The sequence below is a fragment of the Salmo salar genome, chromosome 28 (genome assembly GCF_965601325.2).
Source record: "Salmo salar chromosome 28, fSalSal1, whole genome shotgun sequence".
NCBI classification, from domain to species: Eukaryota; Metazoa; Chordata; class Actinopteri; order Salmoniformes; family Salmonidae; genus Salmo; species Salmo salar.
In genome coordinates, this window is record NC_138318.1 from 15,573,218 (window position 1) to 15,591,510 (window position 18,293).

The window sequence follows — 18,293 nt, forward strand, 5'->3', positions numbered from 1 at the left end:
CAGATGAAAGACTTAAGATAAATTCTGTAAGTAACCAGAGTACAACATCCACTGGAGTGTTTTACTTTAAGTCGAAAAGTGAGCTTTAAAGACACGGTTCAACGTTCTTTGATTCTAAACTCTGAAAACATCATCTGTGAACTCCACCTGACCGGGATTGTCAGTGTTTACGGTGTAGCGCTAACCATCTGGTAGGGCTTACAGAACCCCCATACAACACATCTGATTAACAAAACGCCTCCGATTACTTACTATCTGGTTATAATGCATGGAGGGGGGAGAGTGAGTATAGTCCGTACAGACAAGCTGGCTCCTCTAGATAACTTTTATGCCGACATTAAGTTCATGCAACATCATACTAAGTAATTAGATCCCTATTGTTCATAATGTATGTTAGATGCTGCCGAGACAATCCCTCTGAGTGACGGAACTCATAAGGGGCACATTTAACTTGAGTTGAGACCGAGATAACAAGGCAGCGTTTTACTGTACTTCATATCAGATTCCAATCACACACGTATCAGACAAATCAATGTTTTCTTCCAATGCCAACAAAACAAATACACTGAGTGTACAAAACATGCTACTTGCATGAGACTGACCAGGTGAATCCAGGTGAAAGCTTATTGATGTCACTTGTTAAATCCACTTCAATCAGTGTAGATGAAGGGGAGGAGACGGGTTAAAGAAGGATTTTTTTAAGCCTTGACACAATTGAGACATGGATTGTGTATGTGTGACATCCAGAGGGTGAATGGACAAGATGAGATTTAAGTGCCTTTGAACAGGGTATGGTATTAGGTGCCAGGCACACCTGTTTGCGTTTGTCAAGACCGGCAACACTGCTGGGTTTTTCACACTCAACAGTTTCCCATATTAAGAATGGTCCACCACTCAAAGGCCATCCAGCCAACTTGACACAACTGTGGGAAGCATTGGAGTCAACATGGGCCAACATTCCTGTGGAACGCTTTTGACACCTTGTAGAGTCCATGCCCAAATAATTGAGGTTGTTCTGAGGGCAAAAGGGAGAGCAACTCAATATCAGGAATGTGTTCCTAATGTTTTGTGTACACTCTGTGTAGATGGCTCATTACTTTTCGAAGCACCATGGGAAAATTGCACACTCACCATAACCACTCATTCATCTTGACACCCAGAACCAAATCAGCTACTGTTAAAGGGACATTTCTAAATTGTTCAACTTCATATTCATTATCTCCAGCTCCACCCCAACATCGACATGTGTGAAAATGTCTCGTTTCTATATTTTGTAGTAAAAAAGATAGGGGAAGATAAGTGTTTCCATTCCAATGATGTCATCAACCAATTAGTAGGCAGTTAGTGGGCAATGCCTACTCACAATTGGTAGAAGAAATCAGCACGATGCACACCGATGATGCCATTGGAAACACTTACAGTATCTCCCTCTATTTCTTTTAATAAAAAACATAAACGTGCAATTTTCACATAATGTTGATGTTGGGGTGGTGGTGGACATGAAAATGAAGTTGAAAAATGAAGGCTGTCGTGACAGATTGGCTATTGAGTAACAGTAGGGAACTTGCCACAACTTGACTGTAGGAATTGCCAGGCATTTCACAATATGATATTATCAAAATACTTAAGTGTCGGCACCACATGTATTGCAATTCGATACTGTGATTTTATTGTGATTCGATGTTCCTAAAATATTGCTCACCATATGTCTGGTGCAGAGGGATAAGAGATAGCTATGAGAAAAATAATTTTGATCAGTAGCTAGGTTTCCATCCAATTGGCAACCAGATCTTCATTAGGGCTGGATGATATATCAGATTCATTTGATTAATTTGAATGGATGTTTTTGCGAGATATTCCAAATACCTGTATCGCAAGAATCAAGTTTTTGTTATTTTTCCTTTTTATGAGCGTTTATGTCTGCTTGTTCTATTTGTGGTGTCGTCTCCTTCACTTGTCTGCTGTGTGCACCTTCCCATTTTACAGCAGAGATCTGTATATAATGACGAGATGCACGTCTCCTCCCTAACAATAGGAGTCGTTGTCCCAAAGGCGGGAAGACGGGCAATGAGTTTACGTCCAAAATAAGCCCATAGAAACGCATTGGCCTTATATTTTGGACAGATTTGAGCTCTTTTAGGTCTTCGCCTCTTCTTCTATGGTTTACACACACACCAAGCCCCTGTCTCTCTCGCCAACAAAGTTGAGAGGGATCACATCTTCCTCTCTGACAAGTGGTTTCAACTCGCTATTTGCATTTGAGGTTTGGTCCAACAGAATCAGTCAAATGGACACCAAAACACATTGAGACATTATTTTACTGTAATGGAGGAGAAGTTAACCTTTTCAATGATACCCTTTTATGTGTCAACTACTCAAATTGCACACAGAGCAGACACTACTAAAACAAGAGTATCAATGAACATTGATTGTGGAAAATGAATGTTCAGTTTGTCGCGCGGGCCATTGAGATACCACGAACTGCTAGCAGCATTTTAACCAAATACTGTTATACTAGCTGTCATGTCTGTGTTTTATAAATGTGCAATAAGCATAAAACACAATTGTATAAGGAATTGGCAACTTGTTTTCAATTGGCAACTCGTTTCAGAAATAAGGTAGGCCACTTGATTTCAACATCTGACTAAAGTGGACAGGCTAACATGCTTTTCAAACAGTCGTAGACAGACAGAAGGGTGTGTTCATAACAATTCAACTGTTCAACCTTGTTAGCTAGAAAATACTGTAGATCCAAGTTGACTAAACTTGGATTAACTGGCTAATCACTAGCACATGGGCTTGAGAGATTGTTGATGAAACCTGTGTTCATTTTCTATAACCTAATGCTTGCTACAAGAAGTTATCATTTGTGAATGTGCATTATGCATGGTTCTAGTTACATTAAGACAAAAGGGCATTTTCATAGACAGACTTGAAAGCCAGATCAGTGATTATTGCATCAAAATGCAGGTTAAACCTATTTGGATAACATAATTTAATTATTATTGGGTCTTATGGTTGTGGAATGCTTATATTTAGCCTAGGTGTAACTTCACAAGCCCTGAATTCATTAGAATATTGCTGTCTGTTTGAAATGCAGTGTATGTGACCTTTAATTGTACAACAATGCTTATTTGGAGAGAACATAAAAAAAAAAATTGAGATATGCACTACATGGCCAAATGTATGTGGACACCTGCTCGTCGAACATCTCATTCCAAAATCATGGGCATTAATATGGAGTTGGTCCCCCCTTTGCTGCTATAACAGCCTCCACTCTTCTGGGAAGGCTTTCCATTAGATGTTAGAACATTGCTGAGGGGACTTGCTTCCATTCAGACACATGCATTAGTGAGGTCGGGCACTGATGTTGAGGGATTAGGCCTGGCTCGCAGTCGGCGGTCCAATCCCTAAGGTGTTCAATTGGGTTGAGGTCAAGCCTCTGTGCAGGCCTGTCAAGTTCTTCCACACTGATCTCAACAAACCCTTTCTGTATGGATCTCGCTTTGCTCACGGGGGCATTGTCATGCTGAAACAGGAAAGAGCCTTCCCCCAAACTGTTGCCACAAAGTTGGAAGCACACAATCGTCTAGAATGTCATTGTATGCTGTAGCATTAAGATTTCCCTAGCCCGAACCATGAAAAACAGGCCCAGACCATTATTCCTCCTCCACCAAACTTTACAGTTGGCACTATGCATTAGGTCAGGTGGCGTTTTCCTGGCTTTCGCCAAGCCCAGATTTGTCCATCGAACTGCCAGATGGTGAAGGGGGATTCATCACTCGAGAGAACGCGTTTCCAATGCTCCAGAGTCCAATGACCGGAAGCTTTACACCACTCCAGCCGACGCTTGGCATTGCACATGGTGATCTTAGGTTTCTGTGCAGCTGCTCGGCCATGTAAACCCATTTCATGAAGCTCCGAACGATCAGTTCTTGTGCTGACGTTGCTTTCAGAAGCAGTTTGGAACTCTGTAGTGAGTGTTGCAACTGAGGACCTACGATTTGTTACCCGCTTCAGCACTTGCGGTCTCGTTCTGTGAACTTGTGTGGCCTTCTACTTCTAAGCTGTTGTTGCTCCTAGACGTTTCCACTTCACAATAACAGCACTTACAGTTGACAGGGCAGCTCTAGCAGGGCAGAAATTTGAACTGACTTGTTGGAAAAGTGCCATCCTATGATGGTGCCATGTTGAAAGTCACTGAACTCTTCATTAAGGCCATTCTACTGCCAATGTTTGTCTATGGTGATTGCATAGCTGTGTGCCCGATTTGATACACCTGTCAGCAACGGGTGTGGCTGAAATAGCTGAATCCACTAAATTGAAGGGGTGTCCACATACTTTTGTGTGTGTGTGTATATGTCGCCCAGCCCTAATCTTAATGCGGATTTTAGAATATGCGCATGAGGAAAATATGCGCATTTCCCAACCAGTAGTGTATTTCTACCAAAGTTATGACGTAATTAACTTCTTCGCTTAAGTTTTCATGTACTGAATAAAAATCTAAAGTTCAATGTTTTTCCATCACATTTTCAAATATACTAATAGTTTTGTCACAACTGTTGCATTAAATATAACATGGGCCTACTCTGGTTTTGGCACGTACACTCCCGAACTTGGTCCTAGGGCCCCCAATGGAGCACATTTTGTTTTTTTGCCCTAGCGCTACACAGAAGATTCAAATAGTCAAAGCTTGATGATGAGTTGCATATTTGAATCAGCTATCAATTTTAAGCTCTTTTCAAAGAACTGGGGTTGTGTCCTGAATGTATTTTCCACTTCATAGATGTGAAACAGCTACCCATGATAAGTGGTCTTCAGGATGTTCACATGAGAAGCTCAGTGGTCATAGCTATTTCTTCTGGGCATTTACAGTATGCTTTACTTATTGTCATGTTTTGAAGATTGTGATGTCATTGTGAGGTTCAAATACATTTTATCTCCCCATGAAACACCTTTAGTGTACTTATCAAAGGCCCATTGTCAGCAACCATCACTTCTGTGTTCCAATGGCACGTTGTGTTAGCCTTTTAAAATGATGAACTTGGGTTAGCTAACACAACGTGCCATTGGAACACAGGAGTGATGATTGCTGATAATGGGCCTATGTAGATATTCCATAAAAAATCAGCCGTTTCCAGCTACAATAGTAATTTACAACATTAACAATGTCTACCCTGTATTTGATCAATTTGTTGTTATTTTAATGGACAAAAAATGTGCTTTTCTTTAGAAAACAAGGACATTTCTAAGTGACCCCCAAACTTTTGATCAGTAGTGTGTGGTGTGTGTGTGTGTTACTCTGCAAGCATTTCACAACAAACTCTACACCTGTTGTATTTGGCAAAACATTTTTTTTTAACCTTTTATTTTACTAGGCAAGTCAGTTAAGAACAAATTCTCATATACAATGACGGCCTAGCCCGGCCAAATCCTAACCCGGACGACGCTGGGCCAATTGTGCACCGCCCTATGTGGGGTTTTGATTTGGTGTTGAAACTACACAGTGAATATCGTAGATAAAAGCTTTGGGAGAGTGAAGTTTCACATTCCATATAGATGGCTTGTGTGTTTTTAGATGTTGAAATTCATTAGTTCTGGAATGCCCTGTACTTTCCAGTCATGGGCCCAACAGAGAACAGAATACTCATTCATATATTCCTTCCTTTCTAGAACTAGTCTACTGTATCTCTCTTCATCATCCCATGACACGATTAACCTGTTGGGAGAAATCTACTGAAGTCTATTGAAATCTGCTTCATAAAGGCCTACCTTAGTATTAGGAAATCTGCTTGGGGACAAATTAACTACAAATATAATATCTTCATTTGATCACTCTGTTACAGAGAATTTTCCTGCACGGCATTAAATGCAAATTGTAGTGTATTTGAGGTTTAAAGTCTTCTAATGTTTTAAAGTAACTGTCCATTCAAAATCTCACTAATGCTGTTGATCCTATACTCATATTTGTGGCCAAAGCATAAATAGGAGACCCCCCCCCCCCCCCCTCCCCTACGGTATACACCCACACCATTCTGTTGTTGGGGTACGCCAACAACATTCCAACAAGAAGAGGGGGGGCAAATCTGTCATCAGCATCTAGGAGACGAGGCCTCCCCCAAACTATTCAGTAAAATTGCATTCTGTCTCTGTTGTCATTCAGTTAGGCCTGTACTTGATTGAAGGAAAACTATTACAGTCATAGGTAAATCATAGGTCATATTTCATAGAAATCTGGAAACACTGGACAGTTACTTAACAATGTCAGACTTGATTTGCCCTAATAAAACATTTATTAATCCATACAACAAGGTACATTTTATTTTATACAACGAGTGGGTCTAATCCTGAATGCTGATTGGTTAAAACCACATTCCAGCCGGTGTCCACCGGCTAAATCTATGATGTTAAAATGCCTATTTACTCTTTTCCATCTGACTGCGCAATCCACTGTCTTATCAGCCCAGCCAGGCAATTTATAAACTTGATCTCCACTATAAAAAGCATCTAGACATTATCTCACTTTTTTTTTTTAGACTAACATTTAGTTTTCAACAGTGGGGATTTGTTTAAACCTTGCTGTCTCTCTGACATTTTCAACATTGTTTTAACATTCAAATTCGATCTCCAGCTGTCCCATAGTAATGACACTCTGGAGTCAGAACGAGACAGATAGGAAGGCAGCGTTTCTCAGCCAGTCAAAATCATGAATCATAATTTTTATGGATATATACAAAGAAATGTCAACTGAAAAAAGGTACAACGAATCGAAGTGCAGCTAGTTTGCAGTCTTTCCAGCTTCAGTTTGCAGTGATTGTGTTAGCTGTGTTGTTGGCTAGCTCCTCTGAACAACCGTGTCCTGATGAGAGAGCACATTTTCTACGGCAGGAAAAATTGCTCCTCATTAGTTCATTCTTATGGATGCGTCCGAATAAATGTCACAGCTAAACAAATGCAAATGCAGCTACTTTATTATTCTGTCTGCACTGTTTGACGTGACTAAGTTAGCCATAGTTGGCTAGCTAGTAAGCAAGGGATAAGAACGTTGCCAGCCAGTATGGCAATAGAACATTTAGAAGGAATGACTGGGTTGCGTCCATAGATACAGAACAAAAAGACTGAACGACTGGGTCGTGTCTCTGGCAACTGATAGAACGAACAACCAGCCAAACCTAGATTTGTGTCGGGGCTATATCTTGTGGAAGGATGAAATGGTATGAATAAATTCATCAAAATAATGTTTTTAATGAAAATATGTCAACCATTATTTGAATATGTTGGTAACCCGTTGTATAAAAGTGATAATGCCCTTGAAGCCGGTGTTTGGAGGATATATTGGCACGGTTTGCTGGCCCTTGACTTCAGCTTGGGCCTAACAACACCTGTGCCAATATCCTCCAAACAGCAGCTTCTCAGGCATTATCACTTAAATAATCCACATAGTCATTCACATTTGCTGTTGCTGCAGGATTATTTTCCCCATCTCTCTCACATTTGAGATATTTAGCACATACTCTTGTCCAGAGTGACTTACAATAGTGAGTGCATACTACTCTTATCTGTTTCCGCCATTCTAGCCATTTGGGAGATGGGACTCGTGCTCCGCAAATGCAATGCTACCCGCTACCCTTTTTTCCTCCCTATCACCTTTGCTTTACTTGTCAGCCCATGATTTATTTGCATACACTGCCTTTACAATGCAAAGTTATCAATCATGCTCACAGAGGGTGTTGCATACATTCATTTCAACCGAGGGGGATGGGAGAAAAAAAGCTAGCTTATAGACTCACCACGACACTGCCAAGCTATAACTCTCGACATTGTGATGTGTTGATGTCAAAGGACTATTAACATTAATTACTACACAAAAAATGTAAAGAGTTTGATTCCAGAAATGGTCCCAATGATAAAGTGAGCAACAATGACAGGCCAAACATTTGCATTCATTCTCAAATCAGCCTCGTCACTGGCATCAAAGAAAGGTGACCTTCCTTGGACAAACAGCTATTTATTTACATAATTCAGTATCACCCCCGTAATGTAATATTTGTTCTCCTGGACAGGGACACTAAAGTCATTAGCAGAGCGATGGCTGCTAGCTACCTCCCTCAAACTGGTTAACACAACCCAGCAGGCCTGATTTTTAGATGCAAAACATACAGTAAATACTGACTAGTGCTGCTAACCATCCTCCATCTGTACTGAAGGTTGATGAGACAGGAAGACTCTACAGACAGGAATGGCTGGGGTGTATCACACATGTACCAGCCGGTTACACACCACAACCTACCATCCAACCGTAGCTTCTACTCTACACACCACAACCTACCCGCAGACCTGGCCATTGTTCTCATCACGCAGAGCGGAAAGGCAAAGGCCACGCTTTGTGACTCACTGAGAGCAAAGTCAATGCGTTTTTTTGTTTTCTAATGCTCAGGGTGTGTGGCTGTTCCCTAGGGTGATATTTATTTCAGCTACTGTAGTGATGCAGCTAAATAATGACCACACTGGGGAGGCGACTAGCCTGACGCAACATACCACGTGGTACAATGGAAAACGAGTAACCTGGTTATACAGCGTTTGGGTTGTTAGCCAGGCTAGGGGCAAACCTTCACTTTATTAAGTCACACTTCATTCAGTTCAGTCCCTTTTTGATTTACACAACCATACTGTGTATTCCTGTCCCGTCATACTAATATGATTCAGTCATGGTCTGCCCTTTCATCCTGGCCATTAAGCAGATGGGCCAAATGTAAAGGCCAGTCATTCTATGTATAACTATGGGCCTACTGAAGACCAAAGTGCCACATCCATTGTTGTCAACTGATTTATACTGGTTTAATTGGAAGGAATGGTATGGTTCATGTGTCTAACTGTATGTCAGTTCTTAGGCTTTAAAAGGGCATCTGAACAAATGAACCTTAATCAAGTCCGGCAACGTGAATATGTACAAATAAATGATGTCTTGCTTATCATATTCACACATTTTTATACATTTCGCTGTCCAGCTGTGGTCTCACATTCTCCATGTTGTTCTGAAGCCTATTAAGAGGACACCTGGGATGTTTATGCACATACATTACAGAAATGGAAACTGACAGATGGGATGGATCAGTCTGGATCAGCCCCCCCCCCCCCCACACACACACACACACACACACACACACACACACACACACACACACACACATCATACAGACACAAGGCATGCACACATGTCCACACATACTCCCCTGATGGGTGCCGACAGGCAGAAACATGGGCAGCTGTGTTTATCTAGCCAAGTATCTGGGGTTGGGCCTCTTCTACTCTGTTCCACCACTGCCTGGTCCGGTCCTTAAAAGCACATTCAGCATTGGCTGCCTGCCACCCCGCCTATAGGAAGTTTGATACAATATTCTTTCCTCTCGTGTCTTTGAGATATGGCTGCATGTCCTTTAGCTATTCATGGTAAACGCTTCCATAGATACTCTCACTGGCTTTTGGGATTGTTATCGTGCCTCACAAAACCGATTAGCATTTTAGTGGTGTTAGTGCTATAATGCCTACATAGCACTAAACTGTCATAAGACTGTCATAGCAGCTGTCATTAGGAGTTATAACAGCTAATGTCTGTTTATGACTGTTGTGACTTACCCGGTCCGGTAACTTTACTGGGAAATAACCTTATTTGCATACTGTACATATGCTAACCTGGAATATTATATATTCTCTTTTGAGCCCTAAAATGATTAAAAAGAACTATGCCCTAAGAGAAATGTAATTGGCAGTCATTTCTCTTCATTATGAGTCCCTGCCTTGCTGTCCAGTCTCACTGGCTGTTTTAAATTAAAGGCCCAGTGCAGTCATAAATGAGATTGTCCTGTGTTTTGTATATATTTCCACACTACTGTATGATGTTGGAATAATATTGTGAAAATTATGATAATGCCATTTTAGTGTAAGAGCTGTTTGAAAAGACTGGCTGAAATAATTTTGGTCTGTTTTGGTGGGATGGAGTTTTAGCCTGCCTGGTAACATCAGGTGGTAAATTAATTAATACACCAATAAGAAAGAGTTCCAAACCTCTCTGCCAATAACAGCTAGTTTTCAGTTCTCCCCTCCCACTCAGACCACTCCCAGACAGTCCTATCAAATTCTTGCTTGAGAAATGGCTCTTTGCTAAGAAGCTATTTTGATATTGAGCTGCATTGGACCTTTAACTTAGCTTTATTGATGTAGAATGGAGAAAACTATGACCATAAGCTATACATGTATGCTAAATGGCATATACACTGAGTATACCAAACATTAGGAACACCTTCCTAATATTGAGTTGCACCCCCATTTTTTTTCCCCCAGAACAGCCTCAATTTGTCGGGGCGTGGACTCTACAATGTGTCGAAAGAATTCCACAGGGATGCTGGTCCATGTTGATTCCAATGCTTCCCACAGTTGTGTCAAGTTGGCTGGATGGCCTTTGGGTGGTGGACCATTCTTGATACACACAAACTCTTGACACAGACCGCTGTGGCTGGCACCTACTACCATACCCCGTTCTAAGGCACTTAAATCTTTTGTCTTGCCCATTCACCCTATGTATGGCACACATACACAATCCATGTCTGAATTGTGTCATTGTTTAAAAATCCTTCTTTAACCTGTCTCCTCCCCTTAATCTACATTGATTTGAAGTGTCATCAATAAGGGATCATAGACTGACCAGGTGAATCCAGGTGAAAGCTATCTCATGGAAAGATCAAATACATTTTTTATTACTCACGTGCGCCGAGTACAACAGGTGTAGACCTTACAGTGAAATGCTTACTTACGAGCCCCTAACCAACAACGCACTTTAAAAAAAATATGGATAAGAAACAAGTAATTAAAGAACAGAAGTAAAATAACAATAGCGAGACTATATACAGGGGGGTACAGGTACAGAGTCAATGTGTTGGGGCACCGGTTAGTTGAGGTAATATGTACATGTAGGTAGAGTTATTAACGTGACGATGCATAGATGATAACAACAGAGAGTAGCAGCAGTGTAAAATAGGGGGCAATGCAAATAGTCTGGGTAGCTGTTTTGATTAGGTGTTCAGAAGTCTTATGGCTTGAGGGTAGAAGCTGTTTAGAAGCCTCTTGGACCTAGACTTGGCACTCTGGTACCGCTTGCCGTGTGGTAGCAGAGAGAGATCTATGACTAGGGTGGCTGGAGTCTTTGACAATTTTTAGGGCCATCCTCGAACACCGCCTGGTATAGAGGTCCTGGATGGCAGGAAGCTTGGCCCCAGTGATGTACTGGGCCATACGCACTACCCTCTATAGCGCCTTGCGGTCGGAGGCCGAGCAGTTGCCATACCAGGCAGTGATGCAACCAGTCAGGATGCTCTCGATGGTGCAGTTGTAGAACCTTTTTGAGGGACTGAGGACCCATGCCAAATCTTTTCAGTCTCCTTAGGGGGAATAGTTTTTGTCATGCCCTCTTACATTTACATTTAAGTCATTTAGTAGACGCTCTTATCCAGAGCGACTTACAAATTGGTGCATTCACCTTATAATATCCAGTGGAACAACCACTTTACAATAGTGCATCTAAATCTTTTAAGGGGGGGTTAGAAGGATTACTTTATTCTATCCCAGGTATTCCTTAAAGAGGTGGGGTTTCAGGGGTCTCCGGAAGGGGGTGATTGACTCCGCTGTCCTGGCGTGGTGAGGGAGCTTGTTCCACCATTGGGGTGCCAGAGCAGCGAACAGTTTTGACTGGGCTGAGCGGGAACTGTGCTTCCTCAGAGGTAGGGAGGCGAGCAGGCCAGAGGTGGATGAACGCAGTGCCCTTGTTTGGGTGTAGGGCCTGATCAGAGCCTGAAGGTACGGAGGTGCCGTTCCCCTCACAGCTCCGTAGGCAAGCACCATGGTCTTGTAGCGGATGCGAGCTTCGACTGGAAGCCAGTGGAGAGAGCGGAGGAGCGGGATGACGTGAGAGAACTTGGGAAGGTTGAACACCAGACGGGCTGCGGCGTTCTGGATGAGTTGTAGGGGTTTAATGGCACAGGCAGGGAGCCCAGCCAACAACGAGTTGCAGTAATCCAGACGGGAGATGACAAGTGCCTGGATTAGGACCTGCGCCGCTTCCTGTGTGAGGCAGGGTCGTACTCTGCGAATGTTGTAGAGCATGAACCTACAGGATCGGGTCACCGCCTTGATGTTAGTGGAGAACGACAGGGTGTTGTCCAGGGTCACGCCGAGGCTCTTAGCACTCTGGGAGGAGGACACAAGGGAGTTGTCAACCGTGATGGCGAGCTCATGGAACGGGCAGTCCTTCCCCGGGAGGAAGAGCAGCTCCGTCTTGCCGAGGTTCAGCTTGAGGTGGTGATCCGTCATCCACACTGATATGTCTGCCAGACATGCAGAGATGCGATTCGCCACCTGGTTGTCAGAAGGGGGAAAGGAGAAGATTAATTGTGTGTCATCTGCATAGCAATGATATGAGAGACCATGTGAGGATATGACAGCGCCAAGTGACTTTGTGTATAGCGAGAATAGGAGTGGGCCTAGAACAGAGCCCTGGGGGACACCAGTGGTGAGAGCACGTGGTGCAGAGACAGATTCTCGCCACGCCACCTGGTAGGAGCGACCTGTCAGGTAGGACGCAATCCAAGCGTGGGCCGCGCCGGAGATGCCCAGCTCGGAGAGGGTGGAGAGGAGGATCTGATGGTTCACGGTATCAAAGGCAGCAGATAGGTCTAGAAGGATGAGAGCAGAGGAGAGAGAGTTAGCTTTAGCAGTGCGGAGAGCCTCCGTGACACAGAGAAGAGCAGTCTCAGTTGAATGCCCAGTCTTGAAACCTGACTGATTAGGATCAAGAAGGTCATTCTGAGAGAGATGGCAAGAGAGCTGGCCAAGGACGGCACGTTCAAGAGTTTTGGAGAGAAAGGAAAGAAGGGATACTGGTCTGTAGTTGTTGACATCGGAGGGATCGAGTGTAGGTTTTATTCAGAAGGGGTGCAACTCTCGCTCTCTTGAAGACGGAAGGGACGTAGCCAGCGGTCAAGGATGAGTTGATGAGCGAGGTGAGGTAGGGGAGAAGGTCTCCGGAAATGGTCTGGAGAAGAGAGGAGGGGATAGGGTCAAGTGGGCAGGTTGTTGGGCGGCCGGCCGTCACGACGCGAGATTTCATCTGGAGAGAGAGGGGAGAAAGAGGTCAAAGCACAGGGTAGGGCAGTGTGAGCAGGACCAGCGGTGTCGTTTGACTTAGCAAACGAGGATCGAATATCGTCAACCTTCTTTTCAAAATGGTTGACGAAGTCATCCGCAGAGAGGGAGGAGGGGGGGAGGGGGAGGAGGATTCAGGAGGGAGGAGAAGGTAGCAAAGAGCTTCCTAGGGTTAGAGGCAGATGCTTGGAGTTTAGAGTGGTAGAAAGTGGCTTTAGCAGCAGAGACAGAAGAGGAAAATGTAGAGAGGAGGGAGTGAAAGGATGCCAGGTCCGCAGGGAGGCGAGTTTTCCTCCATTTCCGCTCGGCTGCCCGGAGCCCTGTTCTGTGAGCTCGCAGTGAGTCGTCGAGCCACGGAGCAGGAGGGGAGGACCGAGCCGGCCTGGAGGATAGGGGACAGAGGAAATCAAAGGATGCAGAGAGGGAGGAGAGGAGGGTTGAGGAGGCAGAATCAGGAGATAGGTTGGAGAAGGTTTGAGCAGAGGGAAGAGATGATAGGATGGAAGAGGAGAGAGTAGCGGGAGAGAAAGAGCGAAGGTTGGGACGGCGCAATACCATCCGAGTAGGGGCAGAGTGAGAAGTGTTGGATGAGAGCGAGAGGGAAAAGGATACAAGGTAGTGGTCGGAGACTTGGAGGGGAGTTGCAATGAGATTAGTGGAAGAACAGCATCTAGTAAAGATGAGGTCAAGCGTATTGCCTGCCTTGTGAGTAGGGGGGGAAGGTGAGAGAGGTGAGGTCGAAAGAGGAGAGGAGTGGAAAGAAGGAGGCAGAGAGGAATGAGTCAAAGGTAGACGTGGGGAGGTTAAAGTCATCCAGAACTGTGAGAGGTGAGCCATCCTCAGGAAAGGAACTTATCAAGGCGTCAAGCTCATTGATGAACTCTCCAAGGGAACCTGGAGGGCGATAAATGATAAGGATGTTAAGCTTGAAAGGGCTGGTAACTGTGACAGCATGGAATTCAAATCAGGAGATAGACAGATGGGTCAGGGGAGAAAGAGAGAATGTCCATTTGGGAGAGATGAGGATTCCAGTGCCACCACCCCGCTGGCTCGATGCTCTAGGGGTATGCGAGAACACATAGTCAGACGAAGAGAGAGCAGTAGGAGTAGCAGTGTTATCTGTGGTAATCCATGTTTCCGTCAGCGCCAGGAAGTCTAGGGACTGGAGGGTAGCATAGGCTGAGATGAACTCAGCCTTGTTGGCCGCAGACCGGCAGTTCCAGAGGCTGCCGGAGACCTGGAACTCCACGTGGGTCGTGCGCGCTGGGACCACCAGGTTAGAGTGGCAGCGGCCACGCGGTGTGGAGCGTTTGTATGGCCTGTGCAGAGGGGAGAGAACAGGGATAGACAGACACATAGTAGACAAGCTACAGAAGAGGCTACGCTAATGCAAAGGAGATTGGAATGACAAGTGGACTACACGTCTCGAATGTTCAGAAAGTTAAGCTTACGTTGCAAAAATCTTATTGACTAAAATGATACAGTACTGCTGGCTGGTGGAGTAGGCTAGCTAGCAGTGGCTGCGTTGTTGACTTTGAACGTGTAGCTGGCTAGGTAACCTCGATAGTTTCAGTACTACCCCTTGTCATGATACAAAGCAACTTTGTAGCTAGCTAGCTAACATAACACTAATCAAGACGTTCCTTGTAATGTATTTAGTTTCTACAATGCTGCTCGTCGGTAATAGTTGGCTGGGTTAGGAAAAATGGCGTCGCGGGGGACGGAAATAGCTGGCTAGCTAACCTCGATGGCTGGCTAGCTAACCTCGGTAATTACTAGACTACACAATTATCAAGCTATGACAAAGACAACTAAGTAGCTAGCTAGCTAACACTGCACTAGTCAAATCGTTCCGTTGTAAAGTATTAGTATCTACAGCGCTGCTAGTCGGTAACGGTTGGCTAGCTAGCAGTGGGTTAATGATGACTAGGTGTGTTGACTAAGTCTGGCGCCGCGTCATGGCTGGCTAGCTCACCTCGATAATTACTCAAACTACACAATTATCTTAGATACAGAGACAGCAAAGACAACTATGTAGCTGGCTAACTAACACTAACACCACACTAATCAAGTCGTTACGTTGTAATGTAATAGTTTCTACAGTGCTGCTAGTTGGTAGAAGTTGGCTAGCTAGCAGTGATGACTAGCTAGCTAGCAGCTAGCAGTGTTGACTACGTTAGGAGGACGAAGATAGCTAGCCTCGATAATTACTCAATTACTCTAAACTACACAATTATCTTTGATACAAAGACGGCTATGTAGCCAGCTAAGAAGAATTGCTCAGATCAAACAACTCAAGCCGTTGTAATGTAGTGAAGTGTAATATTACGCCGGCATTAATTCGGAGGACACGCATTGACACTGCCGGACTGCACAAACAACCCAAATGCACGACTGTCTTGGTGTGCTTGGACCATGTTGGTGATGTAGACACCAAGGAACTTGAAGCTCTCAACCTGCTCCACTGCAGCCCCGTCGATGAGAATGGGGGCGTGCTCGGTCCTCTTTTTCCTTTAGTCCACAGTCATCTACTTTGTCTTGATCACGTTGAGGGAGAGGTTGTTGTCTGACCTCCTCCCTAATAGGCTGTCTCATCATTGTCGGTGATCAGGCCTACCACTGTTGTGTCATCGGCAAACTTAATGGTGTTGGAGTTGTGCCTGGCCATGTAGTCATGAGTGAACAGGGAGTACAGGAGGGGACTGAGTTGATCCTGTGTTGAGGATCAGCATGGCGGATGTGTTGTTACCTACCCTTACCACCTGGGGACGGCCCATCAGGAAGTCCAGGATCCAGTTGCAGAGGGAAGTGTTTAGTCCCAGAGTCCTTAGCTTATTGATGAGCTTTGATAGCACTATGGTGTTGAATGCTGAGCTGTAGTCATTGAATAGAATTCTCACATAGGGGCTCCCTTTGTCCAGGTGGGAAGGGGCAGTGTGGAGTGTAATAGAGATTGCGTCATCTGTTGGGGCGGTATGCAAATTTGAGTGGGTCGAGGGTTTCTGGGATAATGGTGTTGATGTGAGCCATGACCAGCCTTTCAAAGCGCTTCATGGCTACAGATGTGAGTGCTATGGGTCGGTAGTCATTTAGGCAGGTTACCTTAGTGTTCTTGGGCACAGGCACTATGGTGGTCTGCTTAAAACATGTTGGTATTACAGACTCGGACAGGGAGAGGTTGAAAATGTCAATGAAGACACTTGCCAGTTGGTTAGCGCATGCTCGTAGTACACGTCCTGGTAATCCGTCTGGCCCTGCGGCCTTGTGAATGTTGACCTGTTTAAAGGTCTTACTCACATCGGCTGCGGAGAGCGTGACCACACAGTCTTCTGGAACAGCTGGTGCTCTCATGCATGTTTCAGTGTTATTTGCCTCAAAGCGAGCATAGAAATAGTTTAGCTCGTCTGGCAGGCTCGTGTCACTGGGCAGCTCTCGGCTGTGCTTCCCTTTTGTCGTCTGTAATGGTTTGCAAGCCCTACCACATCTGACGAGCGTCAGAGCCGGTGTAGTACTATTCGATCTTAGTCCTGTATTGATGCTTTGCCTGTTTCATGGTTCGTCGGCGGGCATAGCGGGATTTCTTATAAGCTTCAGGGTTAGAGTCCCGCTCTTTGAAAGCGGCAGCTCTAGCCTTTAGCTCAGTGTGGATGTTGCCTGCAATCCATGGCTTCTGGTTGGGGTATGTACGTACTGTCACTGTGAGGATGACATCATCGATGCACTTATTGATGAAGCCAATGACTGATGTGTACTTCAATGCCATCGGAGGAATCTCGGAACATATTCCAGTCTGTGCTAGCAAAACAGTCCTGTAGCTTAGCATCTGGTTCATCTGATCATTTTTTTATTGATCTAGTCACTAGTGCTTCCTGCTTTAATTTTTGCTTGTAAGCAGGAATCAGGAGGATATCATTTTGGTCATATTTGCCAAATGGAGGGCGAGGAGAGCTTTGTATGCATCTCTGTGTGTGGAGTAAATGTGGTCCAGAGTTGGTTTTTTTTCTCTCTCTCTGGTTGCACATTTAACATGCTAATAGAAATTTGGATTTAAGTTTCCCTGCATTACAGTCCCCATCTACTATGAGCGCCACCTCTGGGTGAGCATTGTCTTGTTTGCTTATGACAAAATACAGCTCATTCAATGCTGTCTTCGTGCCAGCCTCTGACTGTGGTGGTATGTAAACAGCTATGAAAAATACAGATTAACTCTCTAGGTAGATTGTGTGGTCTACAGTTTATCATGAGATACTCTATCTCAGGCGAGCAATAGCTCGAGACTTCCTTAGATATCGTGCACCAGAAGTTATTTACAAAAATACATAGTCACCCGCCCCTTGTCTTAACAGATGCCGCTGTTCTGTCCTGCCGGTGCAGTGTATAACCAGCCAGCTGTATGTTGATAATGTCGTCATTCAGCCACGACTCTGTGAAGAACAAGATATTACAGTTTTGAATGTCCCGTTAGTATTTAATCTTCCGCGTCGGTCATCGATTTATTCTCCAAAGATTGCATGTTTGCTAGCAGAATGGAAGGAAGTGGGGGTTTATTCGATCGCATACGAATTCTCAAAATGCAGCCCGCCCTCTGGCCCCTTTTCCTCCGCCGCCTCTTCACGCAAATGACGGGGATCTGGGCCTGTTCCTGAGAAAGCAGTATATTGTTCGCGTCGGGCTCGTCAGACTCGTTAAAGGGAAAAAAAGGATTCTGCCAGTCCGTGGTGAGTAATCGCAGGCCTGATGTCCAGAAGTTCTTTTTGGTCATAACAGACGGTAGCGGCAACATTATGTACAAAATAAGTTAAAAAAACAAGTTACAAACAACGCAAATAAACAAACAAAAAACACAATCGGTTGGGGACACGTAAAACGTCTGCCGCCTTCTCCGGCGCGGGTGTTCTTAATATTCTGTATACTCAGTATATTTGTTTCGTTTTTTAACTTTCTATTTGATCTTTAATGCACTTTGAGATTATTCTTGTATAATGAAGTGCTTTAAAAATGTAATTATTCTTATTATGAAATATGATGTTTGAGAGTAGTGCAGTTTGTTTCTGTATCACAAGATGCTTCCCACTCTCTCGAGTTTCACTACTCAGTTC

The 18,293-nt window shown here is 44.3% G+C and overlaps 1 protein-coding gene across 4 annotated transcripts in view; it reads left to right on the top strand.

Moving 5' to 3' along the window:
• The window catches only part of abcc3 (ATP-binding cassette, sub-family C (CFTR/MRP), member 3), a 62,884-nt gene that overhangs the window by 15,267 nt on the left and 29,324 nt on the right, over positions 1 to 18,293 (top strand). The window lies entirely within an intron of this gene.